This window comes from Hemiscyllium ocellatum, chromosome 2 (genome assembly GCF_020745735.1).
Source record: "Hemiscyllium ocellatum isolate sHemOce1 chromosome 2, sHemOce1.pat.X.cur, whole genome shotgun sequence".
Classification (NCBI taxonomy): Eukaryota; Metazoa; Chordata; class Chondrichthyes; order Orectolobiformes; family Hemiscylliidae; genus Hemiscyllium; species Hemiscyllium ocellatum.
In genome coordinates, this window is record NC_083402.1 from 127878809 (window position 1) to 127902474 (window position 23666).

Genomic DNA, 23666 nt, shown 5'->3' on the forward strand with positions numbered 1-23666 from the left:
GTAGATGTGAGGTGATGAGCAGAGGTTGAGTAATGTTCCTGAGCTGTAGAGAGTGCAGTGCCGTCTGGAAGCCTTTTAAATGTAGGATCAGGTTGTTGAAGTTCAGAAAGTCCAACATGTGTCCAGAACAGCTGATAAAGTTTGGCATTTTGTCCATGCGTGCATGTGTAGTGAACTGACAGAAATGAAATCATGCGAGAAAACCCAACCTGCCCCCAAGTGGAATGTTCTCCTGTTTACAGGTCTGATGCCATGTTCTGTTATAAAAAAAAGTAAGATTTCTGCACCTGGGATGAGACCTTGTTCTAGAATCAGAGGTGGATGTCATCAACTGTGCCACAGTGTCAGAAACTCTTGCTTTATACTGGAGCTGTCAGCATAGAGTTTGAATATTTACACATTCTAACATTAATAATAAATAAATAAATTTAAAAATGATCTGTTTAAGTATGACCCAGCCCTATGAAAATCATTGGCTGCTGCAGTGGATAGACAGAGAGAATCAATAGGTTGTTAATTTATTGTAACAGGATTCAGAAGAGCTGTTCATGTTTATAAGTTTGAAGAAAAGTATATTCTGTATTTAAACCCTGTCACATCTTTAATTTAACCTGAGAATTATTATAGGATCATAAATCCAGCAATGAAGTTGGCTGGAATTTATTAAGGTACATGATTAAGTTTACTATATTTTTAAGTTCATTGCTTATTCGGATAAATAGGACATAATTGAAACATATCTAGCTCTATTTATGATACAAATTTGAGGATATGACTTCTGTGTGGACTATATAAAGATTGGAGAAATCAAAACTCATCAGCTGATTTGTAAATCTTCAGTGATATTAGAGGTATTAGGGTAAGTTTACACAGAATTTCCAGTACAGGAAAAGGTCATCTAGTTCAACTGTCCATGCTGATATGCTGCACACGAACCTTCACCATCCCCTGTTCATCTCCCCTTATTCACAAATCCAACTATTCTTTTCTCCTTCATTTATGCGTCTAGCTTCCCTTTAAAACATTTTATAGGCAGCCAAGATGACAGGATTTAGAAGGAAAATAATGCTAATCTCAGGGAAGGTTCACATTTTAAAAGTTATGATGAGCAACTAATTAATGCTTTTTTTTCTACACAAAATGGAGGTCAAGTCATTGGGTGTATTTAAGAAAGCGATCAATAGGGTCTTCATTAGTGAGGAGATTAAAGATAATGAGCATGAGGCAGGAGAATGAGGTTGACAAACATATCAGCCATGATTGAATGATGGAGCAGACGTGATAGGCCAAATGGCCTAATTCTGCTCCTGAAGGGAGAAGGACTTATGCCCGAAACATCGATTCTCCTGCTCCTCGGATGCTGCCTGGCCTGCTGCGCTTTTCCAGCACCACACTTTTCAACTCTGCTCTCCAGCATCTGCAGTCCTCACTTTCTCCTAATTCAGCTCCTGTATCTTCTGGTCTTGTGACAAAGCTCTAGATTTCTTGGGGCCTCAGTATCAGCAGAGATCTGACAAGCTTTTTATTGAATGATGTTTGAACCTGACCAGACTCTCCTCAAAATATTTGTAGAAGAAAGCCCAGACTCTAACTGTTCCTTATTTTTCTGATTAAAAGCAAACGTAAGATGCAATGTGACTGGTCAAACTACTTAAAGTTAAGCAAAATACAATTTATTTAAGCCCTGTAGTTAAAATAGAACCAAAGAAAGAGGAATTTAGAATAACTTAACTTTAGTGGAAAACCTAACAGAATAATAGATACAGTAAGTATTACTAATTAACTGTTCCAATAAAGTAACATCACATAAACATACCCCTTGGTAAAAAGGAAAACTCATACACAGATTCTCGCATGCAGTTCTCCAATCCAGGAGGAAAAAACATCAAGAGAATATTCAGAGAGAGTAGTAGCCATTAGACTTTCACTGAAGCTTCCAACTCTGTTGACACCCCAATAGCTTCTGCTTAAAGCTAAACATAACAACCCTCCCAGAAATCCTGATCTGTGAGAGCTGGCCACACTCATTCAGTCTGTTCAAAAAACCCAAAGCCTCCCACACTGTTTACTCAAATAGGTTCCAGTAGACTGTCATTCTCTGCCATTTCCGCCACCTACAAACACGACTCACTTGTTAGTTCCATGCCCCTCACCAACCCACCCTCCACTCCCAGCATCTTCCCCTGCCACTGCAAAAAGTGCAAGGCCTGCACCCACACCTCTCCCCTCACCTCCATCCAAGGCCCCAAAGGATCCTTCCATGTCCGACAGAGATTTACTTGCACTTCCGAACATGTCATCTACTGTGTCCGTTGCTCTTGATGTGGTCTTCTCTACATTGGGGAGACAGGACGCCAGCTTGTGAAACGTTTCAGAGATCATCTCTGAGACACATGCACTAAGCAACCCCACCACCCTGTGGCCAAACACTTTAACTCCCCCTCTCACTCTTCCAATGACATGCAAGTCCTGGGCTGTCTGCAATGCCAAACTCTAGTTGCCCAATGCCTGGAGGAAGAACATCTCATCTTCTGCCTTGGGACCCTCCAATCACACAGGATCAATGTGGATTTCACCAGTTCCTCATTTCCCCTCTCTCATCTTATTCCTGAACCAACCATCCAACACAGCACCACCCTCTTGAACTATCCTATCTGTCCATCTTCCTTCCCATCTCTCCGCTCCACTCTCCTCTCCAATCTATCACCTTCATCCCCACCGTCACCTACCTAGCGCATTCCCAGATACCTTCCTCCAGCCCCACCTACCTCCTATTTATCTCTCAGCCCCCTTGGACCTCTCCCTCATTCCTGATGAAGAGCTTATGCTCGAAATGTCGAATCTCCTGCTCCTCGGATGCTGCCTGATCAACTGTGCTTTTCTAGCGCCACACTTATTGACTCCAATATCCAGCATCTGCAGTCCTCACTTTCTCCTAAAGATCTCAAGCCCTGACCACCATTGGAGGGAATGGGGATTGGAGCTCAGCTAAGCAGTTGGGTTTAACTCACGCTGACCTTCATTCAACTCTGGTGGGGTATGGCCTGAGCTGACCTCAGCAAAGATGATATAAAGGTAGGAGTTTGAAGTTGGTTGCCTTTCACACTGGATTTTCCCCTTCTCCCAGTCTGCTTTGTTGACAGGGTTTTGCAGAATGGGAAGTGTGGGGAGAAGAGGAGGATAGAGAGAGAGCACCCAACAGGACTTGCCCATCATTTACTCACTGACCCATTCATCTACTCTGCCCCAAGTCACTCACTCACCCGCTCACCAGCCCAGTCACTCACTCACCCTCCCCTTGCCCATCACTCATGCAACCTGACTGCCAATCATTTGATCTCAATCCACATCCCACCCTCCACCACCATTGATGCTCCTCCCAACTCTTAGTCTGCCCTTGCCGTAGCCCAAATAATGCTCAAGCCCCCCCACCCATTTACCAATGACCCACTGAATTCTCAGCCCTAGAAGCAGGTCATCATGGTGTGTAAAGTTCTAAACCAAAATCACCCACAGATGGCCCTACTGCTGAGAAGTCCAGGGCAGCCTTTCAAACCATTGTCTGAAGAACATGTATATATAGCAGCATGCCATTTCTCTTCACCAAACTGGGATCTTGCTGAAAACTTCACAGTCCCCATCACACAGACCCAAATGTGGCTCTAAGCCTCAGGCTGTGTTAAAATGTTTGCACTGTACTGCTTTCTGGTCATTCAATCACAAACTGTTTTTCTCTACATTTACTGCTGGTAGGTTCACCAATCAGCCTCTGATTGGAGGAGGATATCCTGTCAAAGTCATGCTGTTATACATACATGTTCTTCAGACAATGGTTTGAAGGGCTGCCCTGGACTTCTCAGCAGTAGGGTCATCTGTGGGTGAAGTTGGTTTAAAACTTTACACACCCATCTCACTTCATTTAGTGGGTTTTGTATCTCTATCCTTCCCATTTCCTCTGCCCCACTTAGACTTCTGTTATTCAAAGATTATATGGCTTCCACCATCTTCCTGTGAAGGTATACCATCAATATTTATCTATGTTATGTCATAATCACCAATCACAACATTGAATCATTAATTGACTTGTTAATTATACTGCTCATTGTTTAAAAATATTTTTACTGCCAGGAAATGACTGAGAATGTAAGTTCTGAGCAGCATAATGTAGTGACTGTCTGGAAAGCCTGTGAGAATTATCCTCAGCCTCAATGGAGACCCTGGAATGTCACACTTGATGGTGTCGAGGAAGCTTCAAAGAGAAGGACTTCAAATGTAGAAATGCACTGCAAACTGGACTGTAATTTCTTGAGAATTATCTTGGACTGTGGACATGATAGAAGAAAAAAGAAGAGTTTGCACCAGAGACATATCGTTAATTTTTTAAGAATACATAAATACACAAATAAGAGCCAGTCTCAACCCTGGACGGTATGCATTCGTTGGCAAAGATTTGTGCTGTAGCAGTTATAATAACCTGCATTACATTAGTATAAAGAAAGTCCCTTTCCATTTGTTGTAATCTGAAACCACATTCTAAACGAAAGAGTACAAAAGTCTTTCAGTAGACCTGCAAGCAAGCATCTTGAAATAAGCTCATCACCTCCTAACGTAAATGCTTTTGGTACCACCCAATGTAATAGCTGCAATTTTCCATTGTCTACACTTCTTGGAGCTCAGAAACTGATTTATATATCTTTAATTAACCTTTAGAGTCACCTATCATTGCAAATAATGGATGTTTGTGACAATATTATTTCTTATTACATTTAGAAACTAGTAATTTTTTTAACTCAAAAATGCTTAGGCATTTTGGCTCCTTTTAAAATATAAATTAAACTTTCCATGACTAAGACATCCATAAGGACTGGATTACTTTTAACTTAACCTTGTTGTGACCAACCAAGGTTGTGGGCGAACGAATATAGGGTGTCAGTCCTGGTTGACAAATTGGGGTATCCTATATGGAAACATTATAAACTGGGAACCTCGCCTGGGGACTGCTCATAATAGTTGAAGCTAATTTATCAATTACACTCCCTTCTGCAAGTTTAATAATGTCTTGCCATATTTTGTTACAGTCGTCTTCTGTATTAACAGCATCCACCAAATCGTTGTGATCTGCAAATTCTGAAATTTTCCTCTGATTTGTGGGTCCAAATTGTACCTGAGGAAATGCAGCATTGACTTTTGTGAGACATATTTTACTCGTCTGAATCCTTAGCTTTAACCCATATTCTATTCTTTGTTTTTTTGCCAATTTGCTTTCCATTCTGTTAATTATTCTCTGACTCCATATGTCATGGATCTACAATCCAGTTTCTTATTGAAGGCTTTTGAGAGATTAGGTGTATTATGTCTACCATGTTACTCTTAATTATTCTTGCTGTTACTTCAAAGAATTTACTGAAGGTGGTGAGGAGTGATTTTTCCATGTTGTAATCAGGCTAACTACACTTGATTATAGTTTCAAGCTGCTTTTCTATTACTTCTTTGAGTAGGGATTCAATTATTTTTCCTAGCACCGACATTAAGCTAATTTAATAGAAAAGGCATCCTCTCCACAGACTGATGATTGAATTTGTTTGTTGCACATATGTGGACAATGAGATATGATACATTAGTTTAATGTTTTAATGCAGTAAATAAACAAATACTCAAAATAACATTGACAGCTCCAGCTAGAATGAACAGTTGCTTAATTTTGAGTAAAACAATGACAGTGTCAGCATTCATCATTATCACTCCTCAAACAGCAACAACTTCATATGCAGTTAAACAAGTTACTATCAGTGATTCTATTCCACAAGGTTTGTTTGAGTCTTTCTATAGTGCAATCAGTTGTTGAACTAATGAAAGCTCTCACTCTTAATGCTATCAGTTTTACCATTAAAAAAAACTTTGAAATGTTATGTTGTGTTTCATCAGAAAGCACTGCATTTTTAATGCTTACGACATTTATAATAACTCATGGACAACCTCATTAGCCCTGAAAAGCTAATTTTATATTTGGAATGGACAAATTTCTCCATTTTCATTTTGCAAATACTAAGGGGCAGGCATTTAACATGAGAGGGGGAAGTTCAAAGAGAGTGGTAGGGGTCCGGAATGGGCAGCGGGAGGTAGATGCAATAGGGGCATTTAAGGGACTTTTAGAAAAGCACATGAATTTACATGTAATGTAGGGATATGGATCAAGGTCAGGCAGAAGGGATTAGTTTAATTTGGCATCATGTTTGACACAACATTGTGGCCCAAAGGGCCCATTCCTGGGCTATAATGCTCCATGTTCAAAAAGCCAAACATTTTATAAACAATTTTCAAAGCTTCTGGTTTTTCAGATTCTAGATTAATCCCATAATAATGCTATGATTACCTATTCCACTCTTGGCACACATGTAATTAAAGGTACAAAATTGAGTTTTCTTTTCTGTGAGAATACTTCAGTGTGATTGACTGTTTACTCTGTTTGAAGATATGACGGCCATCGAAAGGCCTGGAGATTCCCTTGATTCCACATACAAATTAACTTCAAGTAAAGAGAAACACATTTCCCAGAGATCACCAAATCTCTCTTCACAGCTTTGTTCAAGATCAGCGGTGACAACCATCATTTGCTGCTCATCATGAGAACTGTTTTTAAAATAAATCACCATTAACCTCTGTGTATGTTGATGTTCGCCACCTGAGGGAGACACTCCATTTATTTCAACAACAGCAGCCGAAGCAATGGGAGGATGGGACTAGTTGCTAATATAAACAGTAAACCTTCGACAGTGTGGCTCAAATCAGGGAGATGAGATTGTTATGGACTAGTCAAAACATTCTTAAGCAGGTAGCCCGGACTGTAACTTTGCAATTTGTTTCGGTAAGTGTACAGTGAAAATTACCCAGAGTAAGTTAGCAAGGTTGACGGCCAGGTTTTAAAATAGATGAAAATTCATTCACAAAAATACAGAATGACCCACAAAGAACAGAATATAAAATTCCCACAGAATGCAAATTATCCCACATTAGACTCAATTATGCTGTTCTGAACATACACAATACTCCCAATAAATAAACCCCTTAAACACAGGGCAAAAAAAAAATTAAACAAAGGCTTACAGGTCAAAGTTAGAAGGGCAGAAGGAGAGAGAGTCCAGCAGCCTGCTTCTACACAACCCACTGCTAAACTGACTCAGCCAAGACTTCAGTTTCGAGGACTGACCACTCCTCTTTCATTATACAGGTCACTTCTAAAACGTAAGCTTTGACTGAAAGTCTTATCTTTTTACATATAAACAAAAAGGCCTGTCAATATCCTTTTATCTCTGTTCTGAACAAGTCATTTCGTAGCCTAGAGTGCTTTACAACCCCTCTGAAAAAATCAAGGACACAGTATCCTTGGGAAAAGGAACAGCTTTTGGAGAAAAGGACAAGCTTTGTGACAAGATACCTTGTTGAAGATTTAAAATCAGTTATTTTTATAAAAGACATGCTTCAAATAAAAACAGTGAAAGGAAGATATATTTTACAACAGCTTTTAATAGAGCTTTGTCAATAAGCTCTATTAATAATGATGTTGTTAAATTTTAATGCAGTAATTTGAATCATCTTGAGCACATGGCAATGGAATTAGAGTGATGTGCTCCAGGTACAATTGAGGTTAGCACCAATTCATCAGTTTGTATTACTTAAAACCAACTTGCCCCTCTTGAAGGAGATGTGCATTTCTGGCTAAGCAGGTACTGGAAGTGACTTAAAAACCGCTTCTGAGCATCAATAAATCAGATTAATGCAACAGTAGGTCAGAGAATAGACCTCTAGGTATTCCTGTGCAGTACTAGTAGACTTAACACAAAAAATGGGAAGAAAGGGGGGAGCTGTAGCATTGCAAGTTCTCAGAGACCCTCAAGGCATACACTCTGAAGGCAGTGGGATCCCATCACCAAAGAGGTCAGGGCTAAGGTTCTTCTCCAGGACCTATTGGAACAAACATAATGGGATCCTGGTTTAATGTCTCATCTTAGAGATAACTCCTCTGTTAGTGCAATGCACCTTTAATATGGCCCTCTTACAATGCAAATCTCCCTGTGTACTGCATCTCTAATAGTGCAGCACTTCCTCAGCAGTAACCTTTTGACAGTACAGACTCCCTGACAGTGAGGTACTCCCTCAGTACAGCCCCTCCAGTAGCCAAGCACTCCCTCAATACTGCCTCTCTGACAGCACTGCACTCATCAGTATTGACCTTTTGACAGTGTAGCAGTCTCTCAATACTGAATCCCAAACAGTGCAAAGCTTCCTGAAGAGTCCTTTGTGATATCAGCTTAAGTTAATAATTCGTTAGTTTGTTTTAACTAACTTTCAATTCATATTTTGAGTGACAGTTGTAGTTTATCCTCTTGTAGTTTATCTTTGGAGATTAATTACCCAGATTGAAAATTTTCTCAACTTTACAAACTGCTGATGCCACCTAACCTACTTACACCAATGAAAATTGAAATATAAACTTTGCTAGATATTTGCAAAAAATAGCATCTATTGTGTTGTTTCTTTAGTGAACTTTAATGGAAGAGGTTTCTGAGCTGCCAGTGTGTTGGCAATCCTTACTTACTGCCTTGTGGAGGTAGGATATTGTTTGTTCAGTGTAATCCCCAAAATAACCTCATCTTCATAAACAGCAAACTGGAAGGCTGATTCAGTTTGTTAGATCCAACTCACTGATGATTTAAACATTTCAAAATCACTTGGTGCTTTTGTCCATCTTTGTGAATGAAGGTACAAGAGTAGCAGGCAGCAGAGAATAACCGGGTCAGCCTTTTGATGATCCTATCAGCTGGATCAGTGAAATTTGAGTGTTTTGTAAATTTTTTTAAAAACCTGAAACACCATACTTTGTAAATAATTGCGATTTTGTTAGGTTGGAAAGTACAGTGATATTTAATCCAGATTTTAACGGCATTATCTGGTAGTCAAGAAAGTACTTCATTTTTGTTACTTAATGTACAGTGATATGCCATATTGTAATGGAAATGGACTGGATGAGTAACAGGAAATTGAATATATTTGGTGAAGCAATACTGCCTGTATTACATATTTTACGGTGGTGTGTGTGTGTGGAATGAGCTGCCAGAGGAAGTGGTGGAGGCTGGTACAATTTCACTGTTTAGAAGGGATCTGGATGGATATATGAATAGGGAGGGTTTGGAGGGATATGGGCTCGGTGCTAGCATGTGGTACTAGATTGGGTTGGGATATCAGGTTGGCATGGACGAGTTGGACTGAAGGGTCTATTTCCATGCTGTACATCTCTTTGACTCTCTTACAGTCGATTCGGTGTATGTAGACCCACATTGCCATGACGGAGGAAGTTCCAGGATTTTGACCCAGTGACACTAAAGGAAAGGTGATATTTCTCTGAGTCAGGGTGGTGATAGGCTTGAAGGGTGGTGGTGTTCCCATGTATCTCACCCCTGGTCCTTTTAGGTGGATGGTTTGTTGAAGGAGTTTGGTAAATTTCTGCAATGTGTCTAGTACACACTGCTACTACTGAGCATCAGTGGTAGAGTGACTGGATGTGGCACCAATGCAGCAGGTTGATTTGGTCTTGATGGTGTCAAGCTTACTAAGTTTTATTGAAACTGTACTTATCTAGGCATGCAGAATATTTCATTACATTCTTGACTCGTGCCTTATGGATGGTGGACAGGCTTTGGGAGTTAGGAGGCAAGCTATATGTGATAGAATTCCTCGTCTTTGACCCGTTCTTGTAGCCACTGTATTTATATGATGACTTCAATTCAATTTCTAGTAAATGGGAGATTCAGTGATGGTGATACCAATGAATATTAAGTGGCAATATTTAGATTCTCTTTTTGATATTGTCATTGACGGTTGTGTGGTTACCTGTCTTTTGTCAACCCAAACTTGGATTTTGTTCTGGACTTGTTGCATTTGAATATGCGCTGATTGAGTATCTGAGGAGTTGCAAGTGATGCTCAACATTGTGCAACCATTAGCGAATATACCCAGTTCTGATCTTATGATGGAGGGAAAGTCATTCATGAAACAGCTTCAGATAGTTGGCCTAAGGATACTAATCTGAGGAACCTCTGTAGAAATATCCTGGAGCACGACCACACCACCTTTCTCTGTGCCAGGTATGACTCCAACCAATGGAGAGTTTGTCAAAAGATTTCTATTAATTTCTGTTTTTCTCGGGCTGTTGATATTACAATTGGTGAAATACAACCTTGATATCAAAGGCATTCACTCTCACCTCTTCTCTGGAATTAAGGCTTTTTGTCTATGCTTGAGTCAAGGCTGTAATGAGATCAGGCTGTGGAGGAACCCAAAATGGGTGTAAGAACACATGGTGTGCACTACTTTTCAGTTTATTGTTTAATATACTAACTGGGATCCAGAGAGAGGTCATTTGGACCAATAAATCTGCACCCATCCTTCGAAGAGCATTCCACCCAAACCCACCTTATTTCTGTAATCCCACATTTACCTAATCCAACTAGCCTGCACATCCCTGGACACTATGATGTAAGTTTGTGTGGCCAATCCATCTAACCTGCACATCTTTAGACGATAGGAGGGAACCAGAATACCTGGAGGAAACCCTGCAGACATGGGGAGAATGTGCAAACTCCACCCAGACAGTCACTCAAGGCTGAAATTGAACCTGGGTCCCTGGTACTATGAGTCAGCAGTGCTAATCACTGTGCCATCCTGTTTTGTCAAAAGTGCTATATAAATGGGTAGTCCTGTTGTTGCATTATGGCAGAAGTTACTTCAAAAAGAAATGTGCTGTATTGTCTACTCCTGCAATCTAAAGCAATGGAAATGTTTGAAAATTAAGACTTTAGTATTTGTTGTTATGTGTTGTTATTATCAGTATTGTAAGAAAAATAATATTTTTGAAATATTTATGGCTTATTGTGGTTTACTATCAAAGCTTTGAATTATTGAATGGTACATAAAAATAACTGTCAAAACCTAGTCTGCAATATGTTTTTTTAAAAAAGTAACTGGTGATCCTCAGCAATTTCTTCAAAAATTTTCCCCATTAAAACTGCAGTCAAAAACCTCTTGGCTTTCAGACAGAGGCTGTTTAATGAAAATATTTCCAGGCAATGTGTGTCGCCAAAATAATAAGGAATCAAGTTATTCTTTATTCAGCTTTGATGTTTTAGCTGACAATTCAAAATATTTAACAACATGTTATTGAGTGCAGAATTTTAATTCAGAATTACTGATGTTTTTGTTTAAGCGCATTCTTGTGGTCATTGATAAGATTTCTTGGAGGAAACTTTTGCAAATATCATACGCCTAAAAATAATCTCAATAGTCCAAAGAGATTGATATGAATCCAAAGGAGTTCTGAAAACACAGTTTTATTGTTTGCCTGGTTTTTTTTCAGTTGCAGTGGAAAGTTTGAAGAAAAAAGTCAGAATGGCACATCTTAGTTTTAAAATTGCTATTAAGGCCACAGGAGAACTAAGCAAAGGGTGCTTCTTGACACTTTTCAAGAATCTGCCCAATTAGACTGTTTTAGCTCTGCCATTTGTCTGCTATCAAATAACATCAATAGTGACGTGAGGGCAATAAACATTCCTTGATTGTAAAGTCAGTTCCATCACCCTATTATGCTTGGAGTAGCACCCTCACATTGGTTATTATTTTAGTTTTGGATAATTAAGAGCATGGTGTAGGTGCTGACCATAATTTCATTCAACTCATATTGGAAAGAGTAACTTTAAAGAATAAAAAGCAATCACTATTCCAAAGCAGTTCCCTAAACTGTGTCACTGGAATCAATAACTTCTCCATAAACATGAAACAAAAATATGCCATTGAGAACATATTATATGCATAGCAATTGTGCTTATTTTCTGTAACAGGCTATTATGTTGTTGCACAGGAACTATAATTAAATAGTTTGGATTTGACAACTGACAGAGGTCCTTGCACTTGAGAAGATGGTGGTAAGCTACTTTGATTGCACTGCCGCATCAATGGAATTGACCCTTAATTTCCTAACGAGTCAATCACTTGCATCAAACTGCTGGTTAAAATTCAAGCTTTGGGTAAAACAAAATGCTGGTTTTGGCAGTAATACAATCATCACCAGAAGATCTTTCAAAAATAATGTTATGTAGCAATGTTTTCTGAGATTTGGGGAATTTCCAGCTCTTAAATTAATTTTGTATTGGATTGACATTTTATTAACATCGCTGGAAAAGTGCAGCAGGTCAGGCAGCATCCAAGGAGCAGGAGAATCGACGTTTCGGGCTTGAGCCCTTCTTCAGGAATCCTGAAGAAGGGCTCATGCCTGAAACATCAATTCTCCTTCTCCTTGGATGCTGCCTGACCTGCTGCGCTTTTCCAGCAACACCTTTTCAGCTCTGACCTGCAGCATCTGCAGTCCTCACTTTCTCCTCGAAGATTTTATTAATGTCCTCATGAAGATGCTTTGTGTGATGCAGAAAATAACTATTACAGTGCAAGTTGTTTCGCTGAGATTAATGCCGAAATATTAAACATGAATATTAGGAATAAGTAGGAGGAGTTTGCTTTGTATCTTTGCTCTACTATGCCTTTGACAGCATGTAAGTTGAATAAAGCTGAGAATATTAAATTAATTGATAAAAGTGCTTTATTTGAGACTGACTTCTCCAGAGGAACTTATTTCTATCTTTGTGGAAAAGGTACTAAAATATTTCAGTGTTTAAATGTTTATCACACTGCTATAAGACCTCTTTTCTCCTCAGCAGGTTTCTGTGTGGATTTGACACTTTAATTGCACACGTTGATGAGAGATCATTTTAGAGAGAAAAAAAACTAATTTACTACAATTGTGGCCACTTTCTGCCATCCACAGACAACCCTGTGATGTTCATTCTGTTAATCATCATGTGGTGTGGCTTTAGAATGTCACGTTGATATAGCATTTCATTTGCTGCAAAGAAGATAGTGCGCTGATAACATACACAATTCTCTGGTCTTTGGTTCGCTGCCTTTTCAGCTTTTTGTGTCTGTTTGCCTCTTCCAATGTTCTTTTGAACAAAGAGCCTATGGCCGTCACAGCTGTCAGTGGCAGTTTCCCATTTGTCATTGTCAATGTGCAGTATCTTGCTAGCAGGTGCCCTTGCAGCAGAATGTGGATGTCTAGGACTTTGTGTAATCAGTTCACCACACAGAAGTATGTTTACCATAAGACTGTCATCCATTAGATGAACATAGCCTGGGCAGTGCAGAAGCCATTGGCTTATCATTGAGTGCATACTTAAATTAGCGCTATCCAGAAGAATCTCTGCATTGGTGACCTTATCCTGTCAAGAGATGCCCAGGATACATGAGACAGCATTTTTTTGGAACTTTCCAGCCTTTTCTCCAGCCTAACGTGTAGTCAGGTTCTCAGTATTGTGGAGGACTGCACTGGGAACACAGGTTTGTAGACTGTTAGTTTGACATCCTCAGTCAGGTTAATGTGCTTTTATGCAGCTAGGACATAAACGTTTGTGGTTTGTGTACTGACTTCGACATCATTTAATAGTGGTTGTAGAGCTAATACCAACCTGTGGGTATCACAATGCTGACAGATGGTGGTATGGCAATATCTAGGACTATGACATTCATTTAAAGTATGTCGATTATCAAACCATGCTCTTTACATCTGAGAAAGGGTCTGACCATTGAATATATTTTATTGTCACCTGCATTCAATATAAAATACAGTGAAAAGTGTGTACAGTCGCTCATACATAAGCACCATTCACAGAATAAAACGAACAAAGGTAACTTAGAGAGTCCAACTTTTCCACTTTGCTGCAACAGCATAACGTTGCCAGAGTTCCGCTCCGGGCTTTCCATCCCATGCCATGCGACAAGAGTGTCCTGCTCCGGATACACCAGCTCACACTTTGCCACAGAGAGACTGTCCTGCTCTAGGTTACACCAGCCCATGCCATGCCAATAAGAGAGTGTTCCACTTGGGAATATACCAGCTCACACTGTGCTTCAGAAAGTGTCCCACACCGGGATACACCAGCTCACACTTTGCCGCAGAGAGAGTGTTCCTGCTCCAGGTTACACCAGCCCATGCCATGCCAATAAGAGAGTGTTCCACTTGGGAATATACCAGCTCACACTGTGCTTCAGAAAGTGTCCCACACCGGGATACACCAGCTCACACTTTGCCGCAGAGAGAGTGTTCCTGCTCCAGGTTACACCAGCCCATGCCATGCCAATAAGAGAGTGTCCCAGCTCACACCGTGCCGCAGAGAGAGTGTCCCACTCTGGGATACACCACCTCACACTGTGCGGCAGAGAGAGTGTGCTGCTCCGGGATACACTAGCTCACACCGTGCCGCAGAGATAGTGTCCCACTCTGGGATACACCAGCTCACACCGTGCTGCTGAGAGAGTGTCCTGCTCCAGGATACATCAGCTCACATCGTGCCGCAGAGAGAGTGTCCCGCTCAGGGATACACCACCTCATACTGTGCCGCAGAGAGAGTGTGCTGCTCCAGGATACACTACCTCACACCGTGCCGCAGTGAGAGTGTGCTGCTCTGGGATACACCAACTCACACCATGCCGCAGAGAGAGTGTCCCACTCTGGGATACACCAGCTCACACCGCGCCGCAGAGAGAGTGTGCTGTTCCGGGATACACCAACTCACACCGTGCCGCAGAGAGAGTGTCCCACTCTGGGATACACCAGCTCACACCATGCTGCAGAAAGAGTGTGCTGCTCTGGGATACACCAACTCAACTGTGCCACAGAGAGAGTGTGCTGCTCTGTAATACACCAGCTCACACTGTACTGCAGAAGGAGTGTGCTGCTCAGGGAGACACCAGCTCACACCGTGCCGCAGAGAGAGTATGCTGCTCCGGGAGACACCAGCTCACACTGTGCTGCAGAGAGAGTGTGCTGCGCTGGGATACACCAGCTCACACCGTGCCACAGAGAGAGTGTCCGCTCTGGGATACACTAGCTCACACCGTGCCGCAGAGAGAGTGTGTTGCTCTGGGGTTCCCATCCCACGCCATACCAGTATTGGGGACCTATGCCATGCAGAAGTGACAGTGCTGCTCCAAGCTTCATTCATTAAATAACCATCTTTTCAGCCACACTGTGTTCTAAAGTGCTGCCACTGCCGTTCCGGAACCTATCAAAGCCGTCTCCGGCTGAAGAGCTCTCTTTATGAGCTACGTTTGGGGGTGAAATGGGGTTGAAGGAGAAAGAAAAATCAGATGAGGAGGACAAGTCAGCGCACAGGAGCCTGAATGCTACTACTACCATCTTACTACTAAAGTTGTTATTTGATATGGAATGTGAGACTAGCATTGTCAACAAACAGCAACTACCTGATGAGGACTTGGTGCATGTCTGTCTTGGATTTCAGGTGAACAAGGTTCAACAGCCAAAATCAGGTTTGGGATTGTAAAGAACTTTTTATCCTGTAATTTTGATTGAAGACTGTCATTGAAAAAGAGCTCATTCAAAAGACCAAAGAATGCTGAGGATTGCTACACTTGTTGGAAAACGAATAATCTAAAACTTTGTGTTAATTACATCGCTGCTTGTAAACCAATAGTCAAACTGTAGACAAGCTGGAACCAAGGCTTCCATGGAGATTTGGCCAGCAACAAGTAGCTGAGTGGTCTGTGGAGCGATGACCAGTTATTGATCGCAAACGTCATGTGATTGACAAGCAAACTTGTGATTTGCTCCCAGATGGCTGAACAGCTTGGGGTTGTGAGCAAGATAGTGAGAAGCTTTCAGATCTCATCAGCTGTCTCTGTTCTTTGCAGGAAAACCAATTTAAGCCTGAAGAAAACCAATTTATTTTCCTTTAGTTGCTGTAAACTGTAACTTGTAATTCGTCGTTCAGAGACCTTTGAGAAGTAGTAATATGTTCAGTAGAAGAAGTGTTAGAGTTTTAACTAGTAGTGTTATGTGCTGACAGTTTGGGAATATGGTGTAACTAGAATCTACTGATTTTTGAATAAGTAATAATTCTTGTCAAGTACAAAAATCTGATTCATACTTTTTGCCAACCAAGGTGTGAAAGTGAGGTAAATTGGAGATTTCAGCATACTTTTTGAAATCTTTAACTTTGTGATGACTCTAGGAACAGTGCGGCTTCATTTTCAATGTGCTTTCCTAAAGACCTGAAGGCACAGATCAGTAGCAGAAAGACAATTGTGCCAAAGAGTATTGGTAACAGAGCACAGCCCTGTTTCACCCCACTGAGGACATTAACAGGTTGCAATATTGTCCTGTCATAGTTGACCTTTCCATTGTGGTGTGATGGAAAGAGGAGATCACACTCAACAGTTTTGGCAATCTATCAGTCCAGCAGCTACGATTGGCCTCCTCTTCTCACATGGCCGAATATGTCAGTGAGACTGATGAACATAACATATTGTGGTCTTTTTGTTTGTGATATTCCTCTTGCACTTGCTGAACTGAAAAGGCCATGCCAATTGTAAATCTTCCAGTTCTGAAAACACACTGAGATGTGGGGTAGCTACATAAAGCCACGATCTACAGTCTTATAAGGACAAACATGGGTAAAATCCTTACCCATTGTGCTCAGCAGCACATTACCTTCATAGTTCATTACTCGAGCAAATTTATAATTAAACTGTGGGAAGTGAAATCACAATGGTTATTTTTAACAACACTTTTAATGGATAATTGTATAAACCGCAAAGTCTGTGAAACCTCCCTACTTTATGACCACACCAAAAAATTGAAGTTAACTTCCATTAATTGACTGATTGATCTCACTGGCTACTTCCCATCATCTGCATAACAACATCACAAAACTATTCTGATTATTTCACATTTCAAACAACAGTTCCAAACAGTTGCTTCAGAAAGATGTACTGCAAGTCCCAAGACTTGAGGCATTAACTGTCAATGTGCATAATTATTATTAATAGCACTCTGTGGACTGAAATTAGTACCACCACATTATGGCAACACTGTGATAAAGAAACTATTTCGAGTTGTTGGAGTAAATGCCATAACTGATCATTGCGTTTTTCAGGCAGATTTTCATATCTTACTCTCTCCCTTCCGTTAGGTTGATTTGGATGGATCCTGGTTCACCCATATCTGTTGTTGTGTCTTGTAAACTCAGACCAGGGTTTTCAAATACCACAATTAACTTTGACTCTGTAAATGCACTATAAAAACAGTTGAGTAATGTCGTGGAAGAGGTTCACTGACTGATGAATCACAGTGCTCTCAGAAATGTTCTGACCGCTCCATTCCACTCTCAAGGTCTAGTGATTTTCTCTCATATTCAATGCGAGGTTTTGGCTTCACAATTTTTTTAGATCTAATAATCTTTTACACATTGATCTACGTTGTTGTACAAATAGGAATAAAATTGAATTTTAAATTGGGTCAACTGTCCCCCATTCAATATACTTGGGGATTCTTCCTACTTCAGGTATCGGAGCTCAAACCTTCCTGTCTGAGAACTAGAATTATTCATACAAAAAGAGGACTTTCTTTGAATGACTACTGCTCAACATTTACAACATTTACATCATTTAGCTTTTCCGTTTGTATGTTATCACATCGAAAAACATATGCCCCAAGTACCAGTATTCAGCACTACCCTGTAATTAGGACTTGGTGTGAGTTATAATTAAAACAGCGCCATTTAGACATTTTTATTCCTTGTTTCTATCATCCACTTTTATTTGTAAAAGTCTGTTCTTGTCAAACTTTGTATCAAGAGTAAAACCAAAGATGGAATTTTTTTGTTATAGCTGAAAGTAGGGGCAAGTGTTTAAAGAATACAGAGGTAAACAGATCAAAAAGTGGCATTTTCAGACACCATAGTTTCTCATTATAGTTTCACCATAATGAAAATGCTTGAGTTAGGTACAGATCTCTATTGGGGTTTTGTGTGATGGTTGGGTAATGGTTAATTGAAAATCAGGAAAATCTGAAATTGGCAGTGCTGGGTTTCAGACATTGGAAGTATTTTCTCAACATGATGATCTCAACAGGTTATTGTCACTTTTACATCTTTTGGATTTTTCTTCACTAACTCATTACTTTAGTGCTTTCAGAATTTGTTGGACTTATCAATGAAATCATCCTGAAAATTTGGACAATGACACTGGATGTCAGCCAAAATAGCATAGAGCTGAGTTAGATGTGAACAAATAGAGAGTCTTCAACTTCTGACGTAGGTATTCAGAACGTCAGATGAATGTGAAATCCTTCTAAGTTATGGAAAGAGTGCTAGATGAGTTTCTGCAGGTCGCTGACATTGTGGTTACAGGAGTAGTTGACTAACAGGAATTGGTGTGATCAAAAGCCGTGAAGTCTTTTGGTGCAATACCCTTTTCATTGTGTCACTCTGATGTAAAAGTGCCTACTGGACCACTCAGTTGGTGAATAAAATGCAAGGTCACTTAGCAGTCAGTATTAAATATGCTAAAATATTTAGATATTAGGCTGGAGTTTAAAAAGGTCCTTTGTGACTAACAGCTGGTCCCAAGACTGAATTTTTCAACAGTGTACCTAACAGTGCAGTCCTCCATAAATAGGCTTATAGTTGGCAACTTCATCATGTGCGATCCTGCAGGTAGTCTATGATGCTGTTGGCCTGGGATGGTGGGCACTACTAAGAGGGCAAGAGGGCACCCTACAAAATAGAGGCACTTTGGGGACAGAAATTCAAATCAAACATGTGGAACACTGAAGCCCTTAGGCCCCTGAAAAGTAAAGAGAAACCTACCCTAGGGAATTATTTTGACTGGGAGTGTGGTCTTTCCTGCCCACAGTCTGTCATTGGGGCTCCAATAGCCAGCCTACGTGCTAAAGGGAAGCTGTCCCCATTAGGCTCATGGTCATCAGAACCAAAGCTGCTCCATTGCAGTAAAATGCTGGCCAGATTGAAAGTTCACCCTGATTTAATGTTGACTGATGTCAGCTTCTTTACTGAGCAAATTATTCCTGGCATGGGGACAGAGTTCTCCTATTATCTGGTTTGCCTCTTCCATCCACACCTGCCCACCCAGAGTCAAGAAAATTCAGATCATTGTCTCAGTTTTGAGTCCTACATATGGAAAAAGAAGCATTTTGAAACAACCTGACCAGACATTTTATGACACAACTTGTTGGCAAGTGGGAATTGAATTCAGAACTGGTGACAGTAAGGACTGCAGATGCTGAAAGCCAGATCATTAGATGTGAAGCTGGAAAGCAAGGCAGGTCAGACAGCATCGTGGCACAGGAAAGGTAACGTTTCAGGCCGAAACATTGACTTTCCTGGTCCTCGGATGCTATCTGACCTGCTGTGCTTTTCCAGCTTTGCGTCTGTTGACTTTGAACTCAGACCTCTCATTGGTCCAGAGGAAGAGATATAATCACTGTACCACAAGAGCACTACCTACATAGTGAATGTGTGTAATGTGCTGTTGACCTTGTTGCTGAATGAATCTGATTCTGTTAGGTAATGTTGGAGTTGACCTTGCTCTTTTCATCAAGCTGGCTCGTGAATTGATGCAGAAGAAGAAAAATTAATGTCTGTTTCAATTTTACTGATTTTCATATTGAGACCAATTTAACATTGAAAATAAAGCTTGGAGTCAATATATCAAATTCTTAGTACCTTCTTAACTTTATTGTGCATCTTTAGAGACCACACATGCAGTACACAAATTAACAAATAACATTACTTTGATAAGATAGCAGACAATTAAGTAACTCCTTTAGCACATCAATACTACTACATTTTCACACAAGAACCTTGAAGAAAAACGTCTTAAATACTGAATATAATGTTGTACTCATATGTATGTGCCAGTTACTTTTAGTATAGGAAGCATGTTTCAAATTTTGCTTGAAGTGCATTTGTTCCTAAGCTCGTTTAATATTATGAATTAATTCAGTGAATTGCAAATACAGCCTGACAGCTTGGATTCAGTTTTGGTCTTAAGGATTAAGTTAAAAATTTAGTTTCATTTGGTACATACAGACTCATGTAAGATCTTCACAAACAAAGCTTTTGTTCTTGTTTATTTCCACCCTTAGGCAAGAGACCGAATATTACACAATGAAAAATCATCAGTATTCAACCTGCCATCATTCTTTACTAGATAGGTCAATGATCATTTCATCAAGAAATAATTTAATTCAGTTCTTCATCATTATAAACATTTTAGGCATGTTAACTGATTTCATGAAAGATATTAATAATCAAATAACTGGATGAAAAGAGAACATTATTCAACATGAAAGCATTCATTCTTATATTATTTAATGCTGACATCGAATAGAATTGGAGAAGATATTTTAATTTCAACATTCGGATCACCCCCACCCTCAAACCACTGGACAATTCAGATAAATACAAAAGATATCCACATGTTGCTGATGCCAAATTATTAAGGCTGTGCATCATTTTCAAACATGTGGCCTTACACATGGAGAAATAAATATCACTGCCTCTGCAAAACAAATGTGGAAAGAAACTCTTATCATTTTTGTTGAAGTTTTTCCAGTTTCCTTAATAGGACTTGCTTTTTGTTCCATTTTCATTTTCCTCCCTATTAATTACATTTATTAAGGAGGCAGGATGCAACTTATAATTGTCCAGTATTAGAATACATCTCCATTTCTATTAACTATGTGACAAAGCAATTATCAAATTTCTCCAATGTTGAAAAGACACCAATCGACTGGACTTTTTGGATTTTAGATAATTTAAATCCTGGAGCTCAAAGAGAATTTTAAAGTTACAACCTAAAAAAAGTCATACAATTCTGGAAGTCCTCTGGGACTATAGTGACTTCCGAAGTATCATTATATTTTTCAGTTATTTTATGAGAAGGAAATATTTGAATAGGAGTCAAGAACTTAGCCAGAATTTACGAAAAAGATGTTCACATATTGTTTAAAGTTGATATTGACCCTATAAGCATTTATAGGTAGATCCACATTTGTACCAGGTGATGAAGACTTGTCAGTATAAATGAATTGAGATATGTTATGCTTTAAATCTCTATCTGTAGTGATGGTAAAGAGGTCAGCTAGCTGGACATCTTAGAATATCAGCTGCTTGATTGGGGCTATTAAACTGGTCCAATCAGGGAGACTTGGCTGACATATAAAAGTTGAGTGTCTTTGATGTGAAGGGCACTGCTCGTCACAGGCCACTCGGTGTTTTCCTATTTTCCTGGTGGTGGAAATTGAATAAAGATTTGTACGCTTTATGTCTTTCACTGTGTCTCACACCTGCACAAAAAAAATTAAAAAAATAAAAAAAATAAAAAAAAGAAAAGAAAAAAAAGTAAAAGTTGAGTGTCAGGAGTATTGACACCCTAGTGTTGGACTCCATATGAGGCAGTACTATAAGCAAGGACTGTTCATGTGTAAATAAAGGGTGACTTGATGACAGGATACTAGCCTCGGTAGACTTACTTCATTTTGTGCTGAGTGTGCATGGAACTAAATTACCATGTAAACATCTAGAGAGGTTTAAACATTTGATGAACAAAGTGCCTATTATTAATGATATCACATCAGAAAATCAATCTATCTATTGCATTGGTGAAATGCATTGAAAAAGAACAGTAGAAGCAAATTAAATTGTTCTTTAGCCTTTATCACTTCATCTAATTGTCATTGATAGAGACTGGAGAATTACTCTTTCAGATTATGGCCCTGTGTGTCTGAAAAATTAAAATGAAAAATATACACAATATGTTAAACATGAGACAAGAAACGTCCATCCCAAATATTTAGTACACTGTTTTCTCAAATAAAAATACTGTAGCAAATTAAAATTTCTCTGTGTTAAAATTTCACATAATTTTCCTCATGAAAAGCAACTTTTTTCCATGTACAGAAAAGGGGGGAATATTCACTGAATCTAGGCTCGTTGAACAATCACAAACGGCCAAATCTTTGCAATTCTGTTCCTTTTTGTCTTTGCATTGATGATTTAGAGTTTATAATTAGGTGTCCCTTGTTTTTTTTAATGCATTCCTTCTTACAAAACCAAGATAATTATTCATTTCTCATTCTTTTGTAGGACTTGAGCAACACAGGTAAAACCAGCATTTGTTGTCCACATCTAATTGCCTTTGGACTGAAATAAAAACAAAGTGCTGGAGACACTCAGCAGGTGTGGTAGTGAAACAGAGTTAACATTTCAAGAAATGAGTTTAATTTAGATAAAGTGAGTTGTGCCTTTTGGGAAAGAAAATCTTAGCAGGACTTATACACAGTCTGAGTGAGTGTTGCTGAATAAAGAGACATTGGAGTGTAGGTTCATATTTCCTTGAAAATGGAGTCACGGGTAGATAGGATAGTGAAGAGGGCATTTGGTATGCTTTCCATTATTGGTCAGAGTATTGAGTACAGGAGTTGGGAAGTCATGTTGCAGCTGTACAGGACATTGGTTAGATCACTGTTGGAATATTGTGTGCAATTCTGGTCTCCTTGTCGGAAAGATGTTGTGAAACTTGAAAAAGGTTCAGAAAAGATTTACAAGGATGTTGCCAGGGTTGGAGGACTTGAGCTATAGGGAGAGGTTGAATAGGCTGGGGCTGCTTTCCGTGGAGTGTCGGAAGCTGAGGGGTGATCTTATAGAGGTTTCTAAAATCATGAAGGGCATGGATAGGATAAATAGACAAAGTCTTTTCCCTGGGGTGGGAGAATCCAGAACTATACAGCATAGGTTTAGAGTGAGAGGGGGATAAAAAGAGACCTAAGGGGCAACTTTTTATGCAGAGGATGGTTCGTGTATGGAATGAGTTGTCAGACGGAGTGGTGGAGGCTAGTACAATTGCAACATTTAGATGGCACCTGGATGGGTATATGAATAGGAAGGGTTTGGAGGGATATCGGCCAGGTGCTGGCAGGTGGGACTAGATTGGATTGGGATATCTGGTCAGCATGAACAAGTTAAACCGAAGGGTCTGTTTCTGTGCTGTACATCTCTATGACTCAATGAACTCCACAAGACCATGAGAAATAGGAACAGGAGTAGCCCATTTGGCTACTTGAGCCTGCTCCACAATTCAATTGGATTGTGGCTAATCCAAGATTACTCATTCATTTTCCCCATAACCTTTGATTCCCCTCATGGTCAAGAATCTATCTCAGCCTTAAATATATACAAAATCTCTGACTCCACAGCTCTATGTGGCAAGGAATTCCAAACACATGGAATCCTCTGAGAGAAGAGATTCCTCATCATTTCTGTCTTTAATTACTGCCCCTTTATTCTGAGACAAAGTCCTCTCAGCATTTACCCTGTTAAGCCCATTAAGAATCCTATTTGTTTCAATCAAATCACCTGTCATTCGTCTAAATTCCATAGAGTAGAGTCGCAGCTTTTACTAATAAGACAAACTGTGTGACATCATAGTGAGCCTCCTATGACCTGCTTTCAATGAAGTTATATCTCCTTTCAGATAAGGGCTCCAAAGCTACTCATAGCAATTCGGATGTGCTCTCACCAGCACCTTATACAGTTGCAATAAGACTTCCCTATTCTTATACTCCAACCCTCTGGAATAAAAGCCAACATTCCTTAGCCTTCCTGATTACCTTCTGCACTTGTGTACTAGTTTTCTGTATATTGTGCACAATTCCACCTCCCTGCCCCCGAGCCTACACCCACCAC